This window comes from Papio anubis, chromosome 2 (genome assembly GCF_008728515.1).
Source record: "Papio anubis isolate 15944 chromosome 2, Panubis1.0, whole genome shotgun sequence".
Taxonomy (NCBI): domain Eukaryota; kingdom Metazoa; phylum Chordata; class Mammalia; order Primates; family Cercopithecidae; genus Papio; species Papio anubis.
The window spans coordinates 62,072,343-62,085,227 of record NC_044977.1 but is presented as its reverse complement, the minus strand read 5'-3'; the positions used below and the strand labels follow the sequence as shown (position 1 = coordinate 62,085,227).

The window sequence follows — 12,885 nt, the reverse complement described above, 5'->3', positions numbered from 1 at the left end:
AGTGATTTCATCCAGTCCAATGGCTTCAGATGCCATCTTTATACTGATATTTTATAAATGTCAATCTCAGCCCCTCTCCCTCCTAAATACTTGACTTACATATCCATTTTCTGCTCATCTTCTCATGTGGTTGTCTAATAGGCATCTCAAAGGTAATATGACTAAACCTGAGCATTCGATCTTCTTCCTAAATCTTATTCTCCTATAGTTTTCCCAGTCACAGGAAAGGGCACTTCCATTCATCCAGTGGCTCGAGACTGAAATTTGGGGGATAGTCCTTATTTATTTATTTCTATGCCACCATTCAATCTGTTTGCAAATCCTGACCACTGTGCCTTCAAAATATACCCTGCATCAAACCAACTCTCCCTACCTTCAACCATTGCAACCCTAGTCCAAACTCCATCGTAAGTGGCTTGATCACAAGAGCTTCCTAACTGGTGTCCCTCCTTCTATTCCTGTCTCTCCGGCTTTTTGTTACATAAAAGCCAGGGTGATGGATAGAGTGAATATTTGTCACTGCCCAAATCTCATGTTTAATTGTAACCCCCAGTGTTGGAGGTGGGGCCTGGTGGGAGGTGATTGGATCATGGGAGTGGATGCTTCATGGCTCAGTGCTGTCCTCACAACAGTGAGTGAGTTCTCGTGAAATCTGGTTGTTTAAAAGTATGCAGCGCCTACCCCCCCATCTCTTGCTCCTGCTTTTCACCATGTGAACTGCCCACTTCTGCTTCACCTTCCACCTTAGTAAAAGCTTCCTGAGGCCTCCCCAGAAGCCGATACCGGCACTGTGTTTCCTGTACGGTTTGCAGAACCATGAGCCAATTAAACTACTTTTCTTATAAATTACTCAGTCTCAGGTATTTCTTTATAACAATACAGGAAAGGCCTAATACAGTGACTCTTTTAAGTATAAGTCATTCACATTTCTCCCTGGCCAAAAGCCCTCTAAAGACTTTACTTTTCATTCAGAAAATTACAAACCTCTCACCTTGGCCAGAAGCCCCCATAAACTGGCCTCTGGCCATCTGTCAGTCATTATGTCCCCACAACCCCCATGTTTCTCTTCCATATACTGTTTCTCAAAGACATGAAACACATTCCTACTAGCGATGGGGCCTTTGTGACTGTTGCTCCCATGCCTTGAATGTGGGTCCTCCAGATACCTCATGGCTTGCAACCTTCTTTCATTTCAAATCTCTGCTCATTTCCACCCCTTCCTGATATTTCTCAAATAGTACTCACCATCCTTCTCCATCTCTTTCACTGTTTTGTTCTTAATAGCATGTAGCACTATGTGACATAATACTCCTTTCTGAGAATTGTATTTATCGGCAGATTTGTGGAATTTCACGGTTGTAATTTAAAGCATTTTATGTTAAGGTCACCATAGATATATTATGCAGTAGAATTCAGAAGTAGAATGAATATGTAATATAGACTCAAGGCTTGCAGTAGGCTGCTTTGGTGTTTGCTTCTGACCCTTCAGAAGTGTGTGTTCACTCAGCTATTCCAGTAAGGACGCCTGGGTGGAAAAGTTTGAAATGTCCTGTTTCACATGGACTGGGAAATTACCCATATTATGTAACTGAGGGACACTTACAAAAGTGATCTCTTTCCCCTTATCTGTCTGTATTGATCTGCCATCATGCCCGCAAAATCCCACCATTACTCTCTCCTAATGGAATCAACTACAATTAGAAGTCAACAAACAATGCCTGTTTCGGAAGCATATGCAGAGACTGTATGGTCTAATCAGCAAGAGTCTATTTAAGGGACAATAAAGCAGAATATGGCTTCTTTTAAAGCACTATAGAGGCTCTCTCAACCCACCTCCCCTTAACTAACTTTCTGGATAAACAGTCTCTTCATTCCTTCCGTAATGCATAATGACTGTTGCCTGTGGCAAGCTGAAGGTTCATGGCTGGTAGGTTACTCTCAGGTAAATTTGGAACACTCTGTTCCTAGTTGTTGAGTTGGACGCTGCCAAGAATGAGTTGTTTTTATTCCCAAACCGGTTTATGCCAGTTTTACTTATAATTATAAACTTTAAATATTACATAAACTAATGAAATAAAAATTCAAAAGGCAAGAGCTGTCATTTCCACAAAAACTACATGCAGTCCTTTGGAGAAGGCTCAAGAAAAACAAGTCAATAAAAAAATTAAAGGTTCTATGGGCAATTATACAAGTTTATTTTTAAATAAAAGATAATTATAAATCATACTCTAGTATAATTCTGTACTCAGATCTTATCACAAGTCTTTTATGAGGAAACCAAAACCATAAATGAGAGTTGTCATTGCGTGATGAACGTAGCTTATGTGAAAATAACAACCCTAGTCCACTGTCAACTTTAAAAATAAATAAAAGGTAAGAGTTACATTGTTATTACATGAAATTATTGACAATAAATTGTCTAAAAATAAATCACTTTATTAGTAAATAAAAATAAATTATATATAAATATATAAACTATATGTTATAAATTTCATAAAATGTTTATGACATACATATGGCATTTCTTTATGGTTTCCCACTTCTAGCAACTTTTAAAATTACCAACTAATTCTAGGTCCCAAAAGTGTAAGACAAGCGCGTTTTTCACATGGTTTGAAAACAGTTTTCAACAGTAGGGATTGCAGTTTCATTACAGACATGTTGAGAACAGCAAAAGAGGTAAAATACTCAGGTCAATCCTGGAAGTAAAGTACAGTCAGTATACCCATTCTACATATGATGCTCACAGAGAGTTAATGACATATTTTGAGCTGTTTTCAGAGAACTAAGATTTGCCTTCCTTAAGGTTCATGCTCTTAGCCTTGATGCTATAATACCTTTTCAAACCTCTTCTCCTATACATCTCATTTAGATCTTTCATAACTTGGCTTTTTCAAAATAGATGTCAACTAAAGGCAGCTGAGCTAATCAAATATTTTAATTAATGGCATATGAATTATTATGACAGTGTGATCATAGAGATGTCATTTTTGTCTTCAGTAATCAACCCTTGTTCCTTAAAAGAGTGTGGGAGCAGGTCCTTCATTAAATAGATCTGGGAAATGCTGAATATTAGATTCTCCTCTTGGAGATTTTACAATGCTAATAAGATTTGGAGAAATCCTGTAGTAAAGAAATCTGCCCAACGTTTTCAACCCAGTTGATATGATTTGGCTGTGTTCCCAGCCAAATCTCATCTTGAATTGTGGTTCCCATAATCCCCACATGTCGTGGGAGAAACCTGGTAGGAGGTAATTAAATCATAGGGGCAGTTGCTGTCATGCTGTTCTCATGATAGTGAGTGAATTCTCATGAGACCTGATGGTTTTATAAGGGGCTTTACCCCTCCTTCACTTTCATTGCCCTTCCTGCCACCATGTGAAGAAGGACATGTTTGCTTCCCCTACCACCATGATTGCAAGTTTCCTGAGGCGTCCCCAGCCATGCAGAATGCTGAGTCAATTAAACCTCTTTCCTTTATAAATTACCCAGTCTCAGGTATGTCTTTATTAGCAGTGTGAGAACAGATTAAAACACTGGTTATCTCCCCAACGTATTTGTCCACATGATTTTTATCAGGTATGCCTCTGTATGTTGGACTAAACCAGTACTCAATGGCACACATTTGAAAATATTGCTATTCTCAAATAAATTTGAACCCCTCTGTTCCTAGCTGTTGAGTTGTACACTGCCAAGAATAACTGGTTTTTATTCCCAAACCAGTTTATGCCACTTTTACTTAGAGATTATTACTAGGGAGGCCGAGGCAGGCCGATCACCTGAGGTTGGGAGTTCGAGACTGCCCTGACCAACATGGGGAAACCCCATCTCTACTAAAAATACAAAATTAGCCCGGTGTCATGGTGCATGCCTGTAATCCCAGCTACTCAGGAAGGCTGAGGCAGGAGAATTGCTTGAACCCAAGAGGTGGAGGTTGCAGTGAGCCAAGATATACCACCATACTCCAGCCTGGGAAACAAGAGTGAAACTCGGTCTCAAAATAAATAAATAAATAATAAATAAATAAATATATAAATATTATATAAATGAATAACTTTCATATGTCCATTCCTGTTCTTATATATTCTCAGCTTATTGACCACAGTTCCCTGGGCTGAATTTTGTGAGTGCACCCTTACTTTGTTCAGCTTTTTGTTATTATCAGGAGAGAAAAGGCAAACATTGCAAAAAAAAAAAAAAAAAAAAAGACTTGGCAGTTTTTTCTAATAGCTAAACTGTGACCTTGGCACCCATCCCCTTAGAGGTCAATAAGAGGCACTTGTAATCATCCACAAGCAGAGAGTCAGCTAAAGACTGAGATCACCCCTTGCTCATTAGGTCCTGGTTAAGAAGCTTATGAAGAGCAAAAAAAAAAGTTCAAACACCTGCCACAAGCTAAATAAGTGCTTCTAGGGTCAGGCATCATCAAAGAGGGTCAACTAATCAATGTTCACCAAGCAATTTGTGATCTGAAGTGTTGCAAGAATGCTAAAATTATATGTATCTTGTCCTTTACAACTGAAGATGACACATCAGGAGGTGATAGCTCTGTGTTTTTGGCGCTGCTGAATATAACTTTGTGCAGACCTTAGCCCTGGCCCTGCTACAGCCACATATCCTTCTTTACAGGATAACCAGGCTATTTGTGGTTTACTGCCTGCTTTGTATATCCTGTGCAAACTCACAGTGTACTGACACATGACTGCCTAGTAAATATCAGGTGAATATTGAATACTCGTGCTCAGAGCTTTTATTGAGAAACACTTTCCCTTATCCCACCCTTTGCTCCTCTCCTGAATTTCTACCACCATGTATCAGAAGAGATCATCTATAAAGATACTCTTAGGGAATGCCGTCTGCCTGTCTTCGCTGCCCACATGCTCCTACCAGGGCCTACTTGATTCCCAGAACAACTCAGAGAGTTGAAGTGATTTGCCCACAACCACACAACTAACAATTGGCAAATGTGGCATTGTATCTAAAATACTAGCACAGGGTTGGACACAGTGCTGACACCTGTAATCCTAACACTGCGGGAGGCTGAGACAGGAGGACTGCCTGAAGCAGGAGCCTGGTCAACATAGCAAGACCTCATCTCTACTAAGAATTAAAAAAAAAAAATTGCTGGGCATAGTGGCGTATACCTGTAGTCCTAGCTACTCAGGAAGGTCACTTGAGCCCAGGAATTTGAGGTTTCAATGAGCTATGATCATACCACTGCAGTCCAGCCTGGGCAACAGAGTGAGACCCTGCCTCAAAAAAAGCCATAATAAAATGTTAGCATAGGCTTTTAAATTATGTGTTTTTCACTTACAGTGAGGCTGGGTAGAAATCTGCGGAAAAATTAAAGCAGAGATTCCAGGGATATGTTAGGGCAGAGCAGGACTCACGGAAGGACAAGGGGGTTGATTTTGTTTTAAAAAGAATTGAGAAGGTAGAGTTTGAAAACATTTTCAGAAGTCCCCGTGTTGTTGCCCACTGGATGCTTGTTAAGATTATGTAATACGGCCAGGCGCGGTGGTTCACGCCTGTAATCCCAGCACTTTGGGAGGCCGAGGTGGGCGGATCATGAAGTCAGGAGATCGAGACTATCTTGGCTAACACGGTGAAACCCCATCTCTACTAAAAATACAAAAAATTAGCCGGGCGTGGTGGCAGGCGCCTGTAGTCCCAGCTACTCGGGAACCTGGGAGGCGGAGCTTGTAGTGAGCCGAGATCGCGCCACTGCACTCCAGCCTGGGCGACAGAGCGAGACTCCATCTCAAAAGAAAAAAGTTATGTAATACTCTTCAATACTATGTCTGTTGTTTAAGTGTTCTGTTAATTGGAATTCCTTTGGTTGCAGGTGCCAAAATCCAATTCAAAGGAGCTTAAATAAATATGGGGATTTATTGGCATAAAAGTCTTGTTAACTACAACTAGATTTTAGTTCCCAAATGATAGTGTTAGGATCTCTCTATCCATCTCTTGGCTTTGCCTTGCACAAGCTGCCTCTCACTGCAAGGTAGCTCAGCAGAAAGGAGAAAATGCTTCATTTCCAGTAATTTTAGCAAAAGCTTCAAAATTGGCCTTTATATGCTAACTTTAGTTATATGCCCACTCTGAAACCAATTATGGTGAATGGAGGATATGAGGGTGGTGCTGGATAGAAAATGCTGATTGGGCAGCCATAAGACATAAGTCTATTCCTGGAGCCAGAATGCAGATTAGCCTCACTTGTATAGCATCTACTAAGAGTCGGGGAGAAATGATTCCTGATTTTAAAAAGGATTAGAATGAGGTTACCAGGTCAGGAAGCTAGACACCAAAAACAAATGATGTCTACTTGTCATCTTATTGTAAAGTAGGGTTGCACCCCAGGATCTCATGCTGAAGAGTTATTTCTAGATGTAAGAGGTGTATACCATGCACAACAAGATCCACTGTCCTGGAAACATGGGCAGGATTCAAGAAACTTGATTCTCCTAAAACAGTGAATACATCCCACTGTGTCCCTAGTGCCAAGAAGAGTGCCTGTACCTAATAGGCCCACATGAAGCCTTTGTTGAATGAGTAATTTAAAACCTGGCAGAATGGATACAGAGTTTCAGTTTGGGTTTATGAAAAAGTTCTGGATATGAATATGGTGATTGTTGCACAACATTGTGAATGGATGTAGTGGCACTGAACTGTGCTCTTAAAAATTATTAAAATGGTAAACTCTTATATATATTGTCCACACTAATTTTTTTTTAAAGAAGAATGGGAAAACCTTAGGCATTAAGGAAAACAAGATTTTGGTGACTTCTGAAGTTTTGCTTTCCATTTAAGCTTCCTTTAGTGAGTCATTGGACCTCAACGGCTGGGCAATCACTGATGGGAGCAGAAAGAAGTACTTGTCCACTTGTAGACAAAGTAGTACTTGTACTAATTTGTACAAAGTACAAAGTAGAACAAAGAAGTACTTGTCCAGCACTTGTCCACTGAAGTTGTGCACAAACATTGGCTGTCCCCTACTTTACAAAAGAAGATCAAGGGATAAAATAAGGTTGGGATTGATGGACGTCAGGAGGATTTGCCTTAGGAATGCATGTGATATATGAAAAGAGTTCAGCCAGAATTCACAAACTCTGTTGTCTTCTATGGCCAGCCAGGCAGGTAAGAATGTAAATGAATAAGATAATGTGAGTCAGGTGGAGATCCACATGCTTCCTTTAAACAGGCCAGTCACTGCTCATCTCAGACCAGTTATTGCCTTGAAGAAATACAGGTTCAGTAGTGCCTGGTCTCATGGTTTCTCATGAGAAGCCATATGTGTGAAATCTTATGTGAAATTTTTCCATTTTTGAATGTTAGCAATCACTTTTTTTTTTTTTTTTCTGAGACAAGAGTCTTGCTCTGTGGCCCAGACTGGAGTGCAGTGGTGCAATCTCAGCTCACTGCAAGCTCTGCCTCCCAAGTTCAAGCGATTCTCCTGCCTCAGCTTCCCAAATAGCTGGGATTACAGGCACGCTCCACCACGCCCAGCTAATTTTTGTATTTTTAGTAGAGACCGGGTTTCACCATGTTGGCCAGGCTGGTCTAGAACTCCTGACCTCATGATTCACGCACCTCAGCCTCCCAAAGTGCTAGGATTACAGGCGTGAGCCTCCGCGCCTGGTCAGCAATCACTTTTTAAATGTTCTACAGTAGCATGGTAAACAGAACACAGCTATTTTCCAGATCTTACCACTTATTTCCAGTTTCTTTCCAAGGATAGACTGTTCACTTTTTAACAAATGACAGTAATGATCTCATGTATTTTTTTTTTTTATGTTTTTCAGTTTAAGGTGACACACATGGTTAGGACAGATACCATCACCCCAATTTTACTCTTGAAGTCACTGAGACTTTACGTGGAAGGACTTCAGCTTGCACCCAGATCATGTGAAACAATGTTCTGTACCATGTGACTTCAAGAGGTTGCTTTCAAAACTCCCCCACAGGTTTCCTTATTTATCATTTATCTAGATGAATTCTTCCTCCCTTACACTGGAGAAAACAGAGTTTCTCAATTTCCCATGACTCTTTTTGTTAGTCAGATGGGAGAGAGAAGTCATTACCTATGCGAACCTGTAGAAATAGATTTGTGTATTTATCAGTAATAAATACAATAACCAGGGAATTTAAATCATATTATATTTTCCATCTTGCCAGAGATGGATTTTTTTTTTTCCCCCTGGGGGAACTTTTAACTTAAGAATGTGTTTCAATCTCCTTGATGTGTTGGAATAATCATTAATGTTTACAGTTGCTGTAGCAACTAGAAATGCTGGCAATTGAGTAGGAAGGGAGCCTGAGAAAGGAAGATAAGCTGTGTCAATTATTGAACATCTGTCAAACAGTTTGCCAATTTAAAGTGACAGACAAAAAGCTAGAAATCGAAGGTGGGTACAATGTATTTGTTAAGAACATCAGTTTTGTATTGTTTTTCCACTATTACAGAGGGATAATTAACATTTATTTACATCCACATAAAGGGAGCATTTTCTATGGCGAAGATATGGTTGCAAGTGTAAATTTTTATGCTATAATCATCTTAATCCATCTCTCATGGATGTTAGTTTGCAGTTTTGATATCCATTTGACAGCCTTTTGCATTTTGTAGGAGCACAGAAGTGAAACACTATGCCTCTGATCACATGCCTCTCCAGGCATTGTCCTCTCCTTATCCTAAAACCACTACTCACTTATGCAGAGCAGCGGCCTAAATATTGGCCACACATGTCTCCAGTACTCTGTCTTGCTCTCATGGCAGTTGTCATAGATCAATTCAAACTCCTTTTTCCTCTGAGTCTCTGGCATTCTCAAAACCCTAACACAGCACCTGGATAGCCAATACCAATTAGGCAGGGCTCTGTAGTGGACTCTATTTGCAATCCCTGTCTGTTAATGATTTTTCACCTTTGCTTGGCGTTTTATTGTTTACAAAGTGTTCTTACATGCATAGTCTCATTTGGTCATCAAGCTCTAAGGTGGGGTTGTTATCCTTTCTTTACATGTGAGAAAACTGAGGTTTAGAGAGATGAAGTGATTTGGCCAAGATCACCGAGTTAGACAGAAGATACCTACTTACCTACTGCCTTTTCCACTGCCTTTTACAATAAAGAAAAAATCAGTAGGTAAAAATCTAGGGTGATAGGTTTTAGTACTGCCCTAATCACTTACTAAGTAAAAAAAAGAAGAAAAAATAATAAAACAAGAAAGTATTGAATCCTTCTTTAGAAAGTTCTCTCTGCTTCTGATAAAGAAGAATTGAACAGATTTTTTCCTAGGATGCTTTCAGCTATAATCTGTAATACATGAACTCTAAGCAAAATTTAACTGCTAAGTTTCTCAATTACAGCATTTGTTTATTATTACCAGGCCACACTCCACCTCATGGCTGCATTCCCAGTTTCTTCCCAGATCTCAGTTTTTTGAAAGTGAGAGAGCATATTAATTTTATAATTTTTGCTACTTCTATTTGTTAGCATAATAAGCATACTAACACTATATAAATGATGGCAAGATTTAATTTTCTGTCCTGGCTTTGTTTAATGTTAAGTTTTAATGAGTCACTTTTTCTCTCTGTTCCTCATTTTCTTTTCTGGAAAGCAGGATTATTACCTCCAAGAGATGAGTCAAATGAAGTAACATACATGAAAATAATTTTAGGAAAATAAAATACTGTCTATGATAAGATATTATGGTACCTTTATTCATTATAAATTCTGACCTGGTCTGATAATATTAAGTAGATGATGATTTAAAATAGGTCTTCAGAATGAATTTGAAGGAAGATGTAAGTCATCAAATGATTCCATTCACCATCTCTGCCTTATCAACAATAATAATAATAAACATTAACATTTATTGAGTGCTAGCATGTGCTCGACACTGTGCTGACTATAATTAGCAATTTGCCTACAGTATTGCATCTGATCCCCCAACCATCCTACGGTGTGTTACTATTATCTCCATTTTTCAGATGAGAAAATTGAGTCTTAGATATGTTAAGTAACTTTCCATGCTCACAAAGTAGTGGTAAACCAAGGTTGCAAGACCATGTATGTCTAACCTCAAGTTCTAGAGTAGCTACTTGACCAGTTATAAATAATACTTAACACACCCAAGGTAAACATATTTATTTTAAAATAGAACAAAGCATGGCCTTGCCTAGATGTTCCATAAAGAGCGGTGATCATCAGATGCCCACTTTTTTCCTTTAATTTTTCTTGAAGCTAACTTTTTTCTTCAAGTCTTTGTGTTATTGTCTTCAAAGAATTACAGGAGTCATTGGGAAGAATCCACCATTTCTGAGAACCAGTTTTTACCAGGAACTATTTTAAGTGGTAGCAGATGGATAGGAAATTAGTATACAAGTATTTTTCAAGGGGGGCTTAGGAACAATGGTAAGAAGAGGCCATTAGTAAATAGAGGAAGGAAGGTAAAATAAGTCTCTAAGGAGAAAAAGAAATGACAAGGGTTTATATTATATTAAGTAATTTTTCAGATACTTTTGATCGCAGGGGACAAAAAAAAAAAGAGCATCCACTAGGGAGTTTTTTAAAAAAGGAATTTTTTTTTTTTTTTTTTTTTTTGAGACAGAGTCTCACTCTGTCGCCCAGGCTGGAGTGCAATGGTGCAATCTCAGCTCACTGCAACCTCCACCTCCCAGGTTCAAGCAATTCTCCTGCCTCAGCCTCCCGAGTAGCTGAGACTACAGGTGCCCGCCACCACGCCCAGCTAATTTTTGTATTTTTAGTAGAGATGGAGTTTCACCATATTGGCCAGGCTGGTCTTGAACTCCTGACCTTGTGATCCTCCCACCTTGGCCTCCTAAAGTGCTAGGACTACAGGCATGAGCTACTGCGCCTGGACTAATTTATTGTTGTTTTTTGTTTTGTTTTGTTTTTTTAAAGCATATTACCTGAATAGAATATTTCTTCTGAGTAAATTTTCTTGAGGAATTCAGCCACCACTTGTACTCACTTTTCTGTCAACTCTGAGTCCTAGTTTCTTCTCCCTGACCAACTTGTCAAAAGTATATTAGACATGAGCATGGGCCCTTTGTGCTTTCTGTTTTGGAGTCTTAAAACCAGAGGGAAAAAGACCCGTTTGTTCAGTTTGAATTTTAAAAATCTCTGATTGGCTGATTTAAGTCATGTGATCCTTACTGAACCAATCACTGTGTCCTGTGAGATTAAGTGATATGATTGGTCTCCTGTGACTCACTCCCATCTCTATGCTGGCCTTGGAGGAATGATGACTGCCACGCCCCAAAAACCAACTGATGAAGCATTGCTAAGATGAAAAGTGCCTTTCTGGAAAACGTGGCAATAAAGCCAAACTCATGGATGATTAATCTTTCATCTGGTCCTCTCCACTGTACCTCAAGCCTGAACCGGACCATTGCAATCAGTGATGGTCTTTTTTGTTTTTAAAGGTCCAGATAAAAGAAGAAAATACCTTTATTTTGAGAAGGATAGTTCCATTCTTTATAGACAAACAGACCAAATGCTTTTGTTATTGGTTTCACAGGAGCATTATCAAGACGTGGGGAAGCGGGAAAGCATCTTGGGCCATAATGAAAACTGGCATTTTATTTTTCTTTCTTTCTTTCTTTCTTTCTTTTTTTTTTTTTTTTTTTTTGAGATGTAGTTTTACTTTTGGTGCCAAGGCTGGAGTGTGGTGGCGCAATCTCGGCTCATTGCAAACTCCGCCTCCCGGACTCAAGTGATTCTCCTGCCTCAGCTTCCCAAGTAGTTGGGATTACAGGCGCCTGCCACTACGTCTGATTAGTTGTTTGTATTTTTAGTAGAGATGGGGTTTTTCCATGTTGGCCAGGCTGGTCTCGATCTCCTGAGCTCGGGTGATCCGCCTGCCTCTGCCTCCCAAAGTGCTGGCATTACAAGCATGAGCCACTGCGCCCGGCCGAAAATTGGTATTTTCTTAGCACATTTGATTAAGGGTTAATTTGTGCTCATGATTTAAATGTCAGTTGTCTAAATTTTAGATCACAACTTTAATTAAGGAGAATGTGGACTTGTTTAATAATCTGGTGAAAAGGTTGTGTATTGTTAACTTTTGTGGGCGTTGATTATATTACTTGAAAGCTTGCTCAGTTAGTCATATTACTGCTTGAAGCCTTAAAAAAGGTAAATAATTAAAGTTAAATTGACATTTTCCACCATTCAGCATTTTTTCATTATTCCTGAGAATCCATTTTAGTTCCCATATTGAATCCTCTTTTTTCTTTCTTCACAGAATTTGCTTAGCTTAAAGTAATAAGACAGATTTTTATTATGCTGTGAGAAAAAGCAATATTTCTATTAATTATGATTTGTCCAGTCAAAATTTTCCTAGGAAATATCTTTAAGTGCTGATGCTACAAGTGACACGTACAAGACTGATATCTCAGGATTTAAGTGGTCACCTAGTTCCCTGAAATTCTGAGTACTCTTGAATGTCACTATGGGGTTAGATACTGTGGCATACAAAAGAAAACAAGGTTGTCCAGATCCCTACCACAGTCTGCCTCAACCATAGGGCTGGCACATCAGTCAGGGTAATCACTGCTAGACTGCCATGTCATTGACTTAGTTAAGCTGAAGGTTTCTGTTGCAGTGGTTCCTGGCATAGGAAAAGAATTCTTTGTCATGGTCTCAAGAGATGTCTGTTTTAATCCCAAATCTAATTCCACTGATAGTCTGTGTGGTCTTGGAATAGCTTATGTCATTTTCTGTATCTCACTTTTCCTGTCTCTCCCATGGAACTAATCCTTATTCTACTTATTTGTAAAAATTGTCAGAGGCACCAAATGAGATAATGGATATACAAGTGTTTTGAAAATGTAAAGAAGTAGGAAAGTTGTGGTTCTGCTGA

At 39.2% G+C, this 12,885-nt stretch overlaps 1 protein-coding gene and 1 long non-coding RNA gene across 6 annotated transcripts in view; one reads left to right on the top strand and one right to left on the bottom strand.

Annotated features, from left to right (window-relative positions):
• The window catches only part of LOC103881954, a 45,565-nt gene extending 34,466 nt beyond the window's left edge, over positions 1 to 11,099 (bottom strand). For all 5 annotated transcript variants that reach the window (XR_643574.4, XR_643576.4, XR_643573.4 and 2 more), the window contains exon 1: positions 10,931 to 11,099. This is a non-coding gene — a long non-coding RNA (uncharacterized LOC103881954). The remainder of the gene's footprint in view (positions 1 to 10,930) is intronic.
• Positions 1 to 12,885, top strand: part of CNTN4 (contactin 4) — an 891,247-nt gene that overhangs the window by 665,746 nt on the left and 212,616 nt on the right. The gene's annotated exons all lie outside the window — the stretch shown is intronic.